Below are 11,598 nucleotides of genomic sequence, written 5' to 3' on the forward strand. Positions count from 1 at the left end.
ATGGCCATGTTGCTGAAAGTTGGAAAGGAGTTTACAATGGCCATGCAATCTTCAAATGACTATGGCCGGACTGATAGTTTTCAAGGGTTGTTTTCAGCACATGTAATCTCAGTTTCTCACTTCCTCAGTAATCTCACTTCCTCAGAAGAGTTCAGGGTTACACACACACACGGTTACACACACACCACATACATACACACAGAGAGAGTTTTTAAACCCCCAAAACAACATTGCAAAGTAAGCCATTCTGGGAGACACTGGCTTGGTTTTGCAACATGGTAAACCAAACTATGGCTTACCAGGATTATGCAACCAGCATGCTGAGTCAAGTGATGGTTTGGTTTTGTGTGATGTACAAACCCAGGCTTATCGGAGAGCTTCCTACTCACTAACTATGAACTATAGTAACCCCCCCCCAAAAAAACCTTTACCACAAACCTGGGTTCAGACCACTCACTAAGCCATGGGAGCAAAAAACAAACAAGCAAAAAACTTAGGGAATGAGCAAAGTTTACACATTTGCATAGTCCCAGTAAAATATGGTTTGGCTTGAGTATCATACAAACCAGACCAGTGGAAGGCCAAAAGGTACCCAATGTGTTTCATGTCCAGGCAAGGATTTGAACCTGAGTTTACCCACTTTAAGTCCGAGTGTCTGTCTACTATGCCATAGTTTAGCAGCTAACTTTTGTCACAAGTAAGGGAAATCCAAACAGGTCAACCTATTAGGCTGCAAAACTGGACAGGCTACTGAAATGCTACATTCATTCTTTAGACACCAAATGATGTAGGGTAGATACTTGTGCCTGAACTGACTTCTTCCAGGGAGAGAATTAGAGTTCTGAGGGCAAACAGATGTGTTACCTTGGCTTCTTTCCTGTCTTCAGTTAGAAAGCCTGAGTCTCAGAGCGTTACGTATTTTGAAGATCAGCAATTTCACATTTGAGTTCTTTACAGTTGTGTACATGCCACACCTTTAAAGCACATTTGAAGCACATTCTTTCCATCAAAGAATTCTGGGCAATGCAGTTTGTCAAGGGTTGCCAAGAATTATAACTATGTGAGGGTTAAACTACGATGCCCAGAATTCTTTGAGGGACAGAATGCGTTTCAAATATGCTTTGAAGGTATACACAGCCTAAGAATAGCCAGGCTGGTGACTTATTGATACTGCTATCCAGTGCTTTTTTCCTATTAAAAAAATGTTTAGGGGTAGGTACTCTCATTTTAGGGACGCGGGTGGCACTGTGGGTTAAACCACAGAGCCTAGGACTTGTCGATCAGAAGGTCGCCGGTTCGAATCCCTGCGACAGGGTGAGCTCCCGTTGCTCGGTCCCTGCTCCTGCCAACCTAGCAGTTTGAAAGCACGTCAAAGTGCAAGTAGATAAATAGGTACCACTCTGGCGGGAAGATAAACAGCGTTTCCGTGCACTGCTCTGGTTCACCAGAAGTGGCTTAGTCATGCTGGCCACATGACCTGGAAGCTGTACGCTGGCTCCCTTAGCCAATAAAGTGAGATGAGCGCCGCAACCCCAGAGTCGGCCACGACTGGACCTAATGGTCAGGGGTCCCTTTACCTTTTACTCTCATTTTCCTACTCTGCCCCTCAGTGAGGCAAAACTTAGATTCACAAAATGTTTAGGGATACGTGTCCCCCTGCATCCCCCCAAGAAAAAAGCACTGCTGATTTCAAAGGGTATTTGTCATGGTGGCTGCGAGCTACGATCCAGCATCAGGGCAGCATCCCTCAGAAGATCAGCTGCTGGGAAACATGAGCAGGAAAGTGCTATCACATGTTCTGTTTGTGGGCTTCCCATGGGCATTTGGTCAGCCACTATGGGAATAAGGAAATGCCTAATACTGCCTTCAAACAGAGAGAGAAGATGGATAACTTGTTCTAAGTCAAAAGCAGAAGGTGATTGAGCTATGTGACAGCCTCAGGCTGCAGGAAGCAAACCAAACTGCCACACCTATGGTCTGTGATTTTCTAAAGAACCTTTGGACCACATCAGCGAAGCCGAGACAGGGGTCTTGTCATCTGGGCAGCCCAGGGCCTCCATATACACTGCCCAGGATTGCATCCCAGGGAGGTCATTTCAGTGCTGCTAACGCAGCAGTTTGACTTCACCGCTGAAGGAGCATACCATTGTCTCTCAAGACAGATGGATGCCAACAATGGGAAACAGGTAGTTGGACTAGCTGAGCCTTTGCTCTGATCCACAAGGCTCTTCTAAAGTACTGGTGACTTGTTAATTATTACATTGTCAAGAAACCCTAGAGCTGCATCTCTTGTCAGACGGGGACTCTGGTGGGACAAGGAGGGGACTTTAACCCTTTGTCCCCCTCTGTAATCCCAGTCCTGATTAAAACAGAGGAAACTTAGCATGGAACTTGGAAAAATTGCAATCTAAAGCTGCAATCTTTTAAACCCAGAGTAGAGGAGTGGAACCTCTGACCCTGCAAATATTCCTGAACTACAACTCCCATCAGCCCCAGCAAGCTGTGTCAATGAGCAGGGATGCTGGGAGAACATAAGAAGCTGCTGCTGGATAAGGCCAATGGCCCATCTAGTTCAGAGTCCTGGGCTAGATCTACACTGACCTGTTTAACGTTATTTCCCCCATTAGAATATTAGATACCGTTTTTTTCGCTGCACTTTTTTCTTCTTAAAATCTAAGGGAAAATGTCTGTGCGTCTTAAGGAGCAAATGTGTGGACCCTGTACCCGGGCTTCCCTCGCCAGCTCCGACAAGCTCTGCATGCAGCCTTCCCGCTGCTCCCCGGGGCTGGCAGTGAGGGAAGCTCGACTGAAGCCTGGAGAGTGAGAGAGGTTGGTGCGCACCAACCCCTCTCACTCTCCAGGCTTCAAAGATAGCCACCTGAAGCCTCCGGAGCACAGTGGGAGCTCCTGCTGCACTCCGGAGGCTTTGGGTTCCTTTTGCTGAAGGGTAGGTGCCCCTTTGTTGGTTAAAGCAGAGTTCCGTGCCCAGCGGAAGGATGAGGAGTACGTGCTGCATACTCTTGGTTGCTTTATTTACAGTTCAAAGCAGTTATATTACAGAAAGACATCTTGCCTCTGCCGGAGCAGAAAAGCATCCTCTCTCATCGACAGCTTGGAGAGAAACAACACAGTGAAAAACAGGAAACCAGTGTACGTCACATCCAGTCTCCCTTTCCCGTGAGAAACTCCAACAGTACAGTACAGACTGTGGAATGTAAACACCTGTCTCGTGACAAGCCCTTTCGCTGCACAGTGAAGGAAAACAGAAACCAACATCCTCCCCCTTTCTGTGAACATCACTGGGCAGCGTGTTCGTACAATATCAGTACAAACCCAACTTCTGCACATAGGTACAGTGTTGATCCCTTGATACAATCTTGGATAATACATCAGCAGGAATTTTATTACCTGGCATATAGGACACCGTTACGAGTCCCTTCTGAATACATTCCCTAGCATGCTGCAATTTTAATTGCAAGTGCTTCGTGCTTTGCTTACAACTTTCAGACTTCAGCAAAGCCAAACATGCTTTGTTGTCCTGGTAAACCTGGATTGGACATTTGACAGGAATTTTCATATCTTTGCACAATTGTATCAACCATTCACAATCCTTAAGTGAATAAGACAGTGCATTCAGTTCAGCTTCACAAGTACTTAAGCTAACTGTTGTTTGCTTCTTGCATGACCAATCAAACAGACCCTGATTGTACATGTAGCAAACTCCAGACGTACTTTTCCTGTCTTCAGTGTCACTTCCAAAACTTGCATCTGCAAATATCTCAAGACCACCAGACTTCTGATTGTTAAATCTCAGTCTGTAATGCATAGTGCCTTTCAAATACCGCGCTATGCGTTTCAGAGCTTTCCAATCCTTGACACTAGGATTGTTGACTTGTCTGCTTAGCAAATTACAGCTAACAGCAATGTCTGGTCTTGAACATCTGGCAATGAAGTTTAGCTTGCCTAGCACACTTCTGTACAGTGTAGAGTCAGAAAATGCTTCTCCAGTGTCATCTACCTGATAACCTGTTGTCATCGGTGTGTCTACAGGGTTAGCATCCATCAGGTTTAGTTTGCTTAACACATCAGCAATTTTCCGTGACTGGTGTACTAGAATGTTACCATCTTGATCTCTTTCTATTTCCAGAGATAGGTAGTTGTTTACCTCACCAAGATCTTTCATGTCAAAGTGCTCTTTCAGTTGAGCTAGGGCGTTATTGTACATTGCGACATCTTTCCAAAAGAATAATAAATCATCAACATAAAACAAACAGTACAGTTTCTTTTGCCCCTCCTCTTTGACAAATACACATGGATCAGCTTTCCCTTGCTGAAAACCTAGAGAAAACAATACTTCAGTGAGTTTTGTGTGCCAACACCGTGCACTTTGTTTGAGACCATAAAGGGATTTCTTCAGAGCACAAACAAATCCCTGTTTTACCTGTACGCCATCAGGTGGAAGCATATAAAGTGATTCATCCAGAGATCCGTACAGAAAAGCTGTATTAATATCATGGTGACTAATGTGTAGATTTTCCTCTGCAGCTAGCTTGAGCATAAGCCTAATGCTTTCATACCTCACTGTGGGTGAGTAGGTCTCGTGATAGTCTTCACCTGGTACTTGTGCAAAACCTCTGGCTACCAATCTGGCTTTGTGTCTGACTATCTTGCCATTTTGATCAGTCTTCGCTTTGAAGACCCATTTGCTTCCAAGCAGTTTCATTCCTGGAACTACTGGAACTAGCTCCCATGTTTTGTTCCTTTCCAAGGAATCAAGCTCAGCCTTCATGGCATTTAACCATGGTTCAGCTTCCTTTGAATCCAAACCCTGGATTTCTTGGAAACTTGAAGGTTCAAATACCTTCTTGGAGCTTTTAACAGCTGTTACTGCTATCGTAGCAAATTCATCAGCAAATCTCTTTGGAGGTTTGCCTTTTGTGGCTCTCTGTGACCTACGAATTAGCCTTAAGTCTTCAACACTCTCCTCTTCCTTCTTAGGAGAAAAGCGACCTATTGTGAACAATGGTTCTTCCAATTCTTGATCAGAGCTTTCAGAGGGTCGCATAGAGGCTTTCGCACTCTTGAAATCCTCTGAATCACCCGATTCAGTTTCAGATTCAGACTCAGAACCTTCATCAGTGGGTGTGGGTTGTTGTGGTTGCTTCTGACTATCCTCAGTCTCATCACTGTCATCAGGATAACATTGGAAAATTCCCACATTCTCCCCCCACTTTGCATTGTATTCAACACTTCTCGTGAGCTTAATTGTCTTAGAGTCAGTCATCATTATTCTGTAAGACCCTTTCTGATAACCTAGAAAGATACCATGCAATCCACGCTTGTCTAACTTTGAATTTTGTGGTGAATGAACCCACATGTCAGAACCAAAAATTTTCATGTGTTTGATGTATGGCTTCTTGCCAAACATCTTCTCATAGGGGGTACAACCAATCGCTGAAGATAACCTGCGATTGTAACTGTAAACAAAACACGAGAGAGATTCGGCCCAATAACTCTCTGGAAGATTGGCATCATGCAGCAAGGTTTTTAACCCTTGAAGCAATGTCTGATTTGCCCGTTCCGCAAGTCCATTCTGCCATGGCGAGCGAGGACTAGACAAATCGTGTTGAATTCCTTTCTCAGTCAGAAAAGCTTCAAACTGCTGAGAAGTGAATTCTCCCCCGCGATCACTGAAAAGAGTCTTTATCTTCTTACCATGCACATTTTCCAACCAAGCACAGAATTCCTTGAACCTAGGAAAAGCCTCTGATTTCTGCTTGAGATTGTACACAAAAATATATCTAGAAAATGCGTCAATGAGAACCATGAAGTACCTATTTCCACCCAAAGAGGGCGCTAGTGGTCCAACCAAATCAGCATGAATAATCTGGTATGGTTCCGTAGCTTGCCTACTAGACACCTTACCTTTCGCAGCCATTTTCACCTTGTTTGCTGCGCATGCTTTGCACTTCATGTGGTACCTGCAGGGTCTAATAGTCATACCTTCAACCAAGGCAGGCATTTTAGATACTGCCTCAAAATGCAAATGACCAAATTTTCGATGAAAATCATGAATACATCCTGCATGCAAACTTTTGTTAGAACCTGCAATGCAACAAGTGTCATCCTGCACAACATCATCATAATACAAAACAAACAACCGATCAACATATTCAGCATGCAATTCATAGTCATTTTTCTTTGTGATGATGCACTTCTTGTTCTTGAAGGAAACGTCAATGTTCCGCTCATTCAGTTGTCCAACGCTGAGCAGATTATGTTTGGCGTCTGGCACGTAAAGGACATTCTGTATCGATAAGTCCAAACTGTGAAGAACAACAGTTCCGTAGCCTTTACTGGGAATAGTGTGGTCATCCGCCTGGTGAATCGCACCTTCCTGCGGTGTAAAAGACACAAAAAGTCTCTTATCGTTGCACATGTGGTGGGTCGCCGCCGAATCAACAACGAAGAAAGATCTAGACGTCTTCTGGACCTCTGCAACCTTTGGAGTGAAGCGTGAAACCATAGCCTTGTGCTGCGTTGTCCTAGACACCGGACCTTTGCCTTTGCCTCGGCCTTTTCCACGCGATGAGCTTTCGCTGCGCTGCTCTGTCTTGGCCCTGGGATATCTGCATTCCCTCTTCATATGGCCTAGACGTCCACACGAGTAGCATTTCACTGCCTTCAAAGCTTTGGCGCCATCTGGTGGTTCCACTGCACTATGGGATGACGTCTGTGAAGACTCCCCCTTGCCCATGCAGCTAGCACCCCGGCGATCTGCTTCATTTAACACTACGGCAGTAACAAAGTCCACTGTTAGCTGAGCTGTTGGCTGCACAGCAATCTGGGTTGCAACAGACTCCCAACCTGAACCCAAAGATTGTAGTATCATGAAAGAATACACAGCCTCTGGAAAGTTGAGTCCTCTCTGTTGCAGCTCATGTCTCAGATTTTGCATCTCCATCAGATGTAAACGCACATCTCCACCTTCAGCAAGAGCCATATTATGCAGCTTGTTAAAGTAAAACATAGTAGATCCAGCTTCTGTCCTTAAGTGAGCCTCTCTCAAAGAATCCCAAATTTCTCTGGCTGAGGTCTTATCACGCAATAGACAGAGCTCTTCTGGGGATACTATCAATGTAAGTGTTCCCCGTGCTTTGGAATCCTTAACTTTCCATGCATCTGTAACTGGAGCTGGGGGGGTTTCTGTAATGACCTCAAACAAACCCTCTTTCCGCAGAATTGCCTCTGCATACAAAACCCAGTCGGCATAATTTTTCTTGTTGAGCTTAGGAATCCCACAAGCATCCTGAAGGGCCATCATGACTCTGGCATTAGCCTTCAGCGTCATATATGCTGCTTTAAATCTTGCTGCGTCACTGCTGCACCTGCTTTATTCCAAAAGCGCACTTAAAAGTTACTTTCGATTTCCCCAGCATAGTAACTTGAGCCTGGGAGCCATTTTCCTATTCCCGGCAAAACGGCTTTAAAAGTTCAAAGTCCAGCCATAAAGCCATTAACTAGAAGCTGGCAGGCTGCCCGGAGCAGTAGCAACATACCTCATCAATCATGTTTATGCGCAGAGCAGATTCCAATCCGATCTGTCCCTCTGCATTCCGATCCTTTGCCGGCACTCCGATTCGACTTCTGGAGCCCATAACCACGTGTTGGTTAAAGCAGAGTTCCGTGCCCAGCGGAAGGATGAGGAGTACGTGCTGCATACTCTTGGTTGCTTTATTTACAGTTCAAAGCAGTTATATTACAGAAAGACATCTTGCCTCTGCCGGAGCAGAAAAGCATCCTCTCTCATCGACAGCTTGGAGAGAAACAACACAGTGAAAAACAGGAAACCAGTGTACGTCACATCCAGTCTCCCTTTCCCGTGAGAAACTCCAACAGTACAGTACAGACTGTGGAATGTAAACACCTGTCTCGTGACAAGCCCTTTCGCTGCACAGTGAAGGAAAACAGAAACCAACACCCTTCAGCTAAGGCGCAGCGCCCCTTTAGCTAAGCGGGAGGAGAAATGGAAGGGGCTCCTTTTCTCCTGCTGCTTCCTGAAGGGGCGCTGCGCAGAGAGGGGGAGATCTTTTTCCCTTGTTCTCCCCCTCTAAAACAAGGTGCGTCCTATGGTCGGGTGCGTCCTATAGGGCGAAAAATATGGTATGCCATTCTAAAATGTCACAGGGCCTACCTGTTAGCTAAAATGTCTTTTACCTTGTTTTCCCCCGTCCAATGTAAGTAATACCACACCATTTTCCAAAATGGTTTCTTTTCCTGCTGCTGGTCGCTGGTTGCTCTGCTCTGCCCTCTGGCGCCACATTTTAATTCTCCCTCCCTCCCTTTGTGTCCTTTGTTGCATGGACTGCAAAAGAGAAACTGGAAATAAAAACAATGACATGAAAACATACTGCTAGGATGGAAGAAGCAAAAGGCAGGAGGAGAAACTGAACATTGCCCTTCGAATACCTTTGGAGAGGGGTCAGAGTTTGAATACAATAAAAAGAAAAAGGTAAAATGCTACATAGAGACATATGGGCAGTATTTCACCGATACAGCTGCAGAAAATGATAAAAAATAAGTGATAAAAAAACAAGGTAATAACGCTTTATGAATGTAAAAAGTAGGACTTCATGTGTCCATCTATGTTATCAAACCCCTTCCTTAATGTTAAAAACCGTGAGTGTAGCTCTGCCCCTACTTTCCCATTTCATCAACATCTGGTGGGCCAAAGGTTCTCCACACTTACTATGTGCACTTACAGGGGAGTAAGAACCTTCAAATTCATTGACACTTACTTCAGAGTGGGTGTGCACAAGATTGTACTGCTGGGTTATTGTACAAACTTACCTGGAAGTACATTCAACTGACCTCAGCTGAATGTACTTCTGCATTGACATGTATAGGAATGCACAGTAAATTGATGAGGTTCTTTCAGGTGCTATCCCAGGTGTCCTAGGTCCACCTCTACTTTGTTTAACATTCAGTTCGATGAAACATTTTGTAGAACTTGAAAGCTCACTCAGTAATTTGTGACATTTTGGTTGGTCCTAATAAAGTTTGTGTAGTCGTGTAAAAACACTTCTGTTGTTTTATGTACTATGTTTATCAAAATTGCTGATTTAAAAAATTCCACACAATTCGGAGAAACAGTACGTAAAACAAAGGAAAGGATATTTGTTAACACTCTTGTCCGTGTTAATTTTGTTGTTGTTAACTCTTCTGCAAACCTTGAGAAGACTAACTGCAATGCAGTGTCTTAGACATGACATTTCCTGCCATTCCTAGAACAAAATATAGGTCATCATTTCTGCATTCAAGGCATGCATCTATCAAGGAGAGCATCTGTTTGTGCTATTCTTTGAACTCTGCAGGATGCGAAGACATCATTGGTTGTATCAAGGAACGCAAGGACATTGCTTTCCTTAGAAATATCAGATGCAGCTGACCATCGTCCATGGTGAGACTTCATACTATGGGAATTATTTGTCACTGCTAAGACAAGACCTTTAGGCGGTGATAAAGAACATTATTCTGACTGATCTACACCAACAAACGTTATAAAAATCTGGCCTCTTGTTTTGAAGGTTCACTGTAATAAATAGAGAGACAGACCAACAGAAAATGCCTAAAGTAGAACTTTAAAACGATGTTTCAGGTTGTCCCTATGACTTTTATCCAATTTTGTTTTCTGGCTTCAACTATCTGATTGCCATCCATTTGGTATCTGCTGACATTAAGGAAAGAAAACCTGAAAAGAGGGACATTTACGGAGCAATCTGAACCCCAGATCCACTAGGATGAGGTGTCAGGCATGGAGAGTCCTCCCCTCCCTTTGGTAACATCACAGATAAGAATTAACAAGCAGTTGATAGATTTATAGTCCTTTTATTACAGCATCATGTTGCGAGCACAAATACACAGCTCTCTGCAGCTGGCTAGTCTAATCCTCCTTCTGACTTCTGTAGCCTTTTGGGCGCCAATGGGAAGTTCCTCCCTCTGACTCCTTTACTCTCTGATACATTTGGACCTCCAGGTCTGTGGTGAGGGGGGTCCCCCATGCTCTCAGCTAGCTGCCTCCTCCCTTCTGGTTCTGTTGTCATTATCTCGTAACTGGGTAACTCCCCCCCAGTGGCGTAGCGTGGGTTGTCAGCACCCGGGGCAAGGCAAGTAATTTGCGCCCCCCCCCCGCTGCACTGTCCCTCCCCCAGATAGTCCCTCTCTCTCTCTCCGCACCGCACCACACGCCTGGCACCCTTCCCTCCACAGTGGGCGGCCACCCGGCAGCTCGGATCGGATTCGCACAGCCAGCACTGCAGTGAGAGAGAGTGAGCCAGGTAGGGGCAGAGAGCTGCAAGTGCGAGTGCCCCCCCCCCCAGATGTTGCGCCCGGTGCGGCCGGCCCCCCCTGCACCCCCCACGCTACGCCACTGCTCCCCCCTAAGATGTTCAGCTCCTGTCTCTCTCTCTGCTTCTGAACACGCTGTGGACAAGGGAGGTGACTCTTCTCCCTCCAGATCTCCATCGGAGAGAAGCTGGTCTGCCATAGGATGCATTCTCCAGTTCTCGTCTTCAGACCATTCCCGGACATGAGGGGAGGTTTGGGAGAGGGGGGTCTTGGCTGAAACCCAGCTGGCTCAGCCAGGGCACTGCTAGCTGAAATCCCCCTCCACCGAAGGCAGAGATACACAGGCAAAAGTTCTACATCCCAGCTCTGCTGAGTATCAGCTGGCTCAGCCCAGGCTGCGATAATTCCTGGAACAAGGGTGTTCTGGGATGCAGTGAGGCAGAGGCCAGCTAACCTCTATTCCAAACTCATTTCAGCTCAGCTACATAACCTAGCAACCCAGAGGCATTTGCACCGGCAAAGATGGTTCAAGTCAAACTCTATTTCAAAGGCTTATTTTTGCCTCGGCCAGGCTTGGGCTGGCTCAGAGAGCAGTCAGCCTTACTCCTGAATGGAGTTTGGAATGGGGGTAAGTTATACCAGCCTAACTGTAAATTACGCTAACTTTCTATAATTTGGAATGCTGTGCCCAACCAACCATTAGCTTTGAACCTCTCCATCTTGTGTTCACAGCTCCATTACACTAATGCAGGGATCAGCAAACCTTTTTCAGCAGGGGGCCATTCCACTATCCCTGAGACCTTGTGGGGGCCCGGACTATATTTTTTTGGGGTGGAATGAATGATTTTTGCCCGCCCGCAAAGAGGCCTGAAGATGCTTTGCTTTACATGTCCCAGTTGTCGTCCCAATAGCCATAGTTGGGCTTCTCCAGCCAGCCAGGCACTATTGTGGGGTAGGAGGCTGTGTTGGCTGGCGAAGACAGAAACAGCAACCCTGGCGGAGCGGAGGAGCCGCGGATGGAGGTAGGGGAACTGAGGCATCGCCAGAGATTTTACTCACCACCTGCACGACAGAGAAGAAGACAGAGCCGCCAAAAAAAAGAAGAAGACAGAGCTGCCCATCAACCTGTAAGTGGCGGCCGCAGCCACCGCAATGACCCACCTGAACGCCATGGGAGGAATGAAGGAGGGAGGCAGGCAGGCGGCAACGAAGAAAGCATGCAAGGAAGCGGCACAGAAAAGGGGCACAGAG

This window comes from Podarcis tiliguerta, assembly GCF_965153285.1.
Source record: "Podarcis tiliguerta genome assembly, chromosome: 1".
Classification (NCBI taxonomy): domain Eukaryota; kingdom Metazoa; phylum Chordata; class Lepidosauria; order Squamata; family Lacertidae; genus Podarcis; species Podarcis tiliguerta.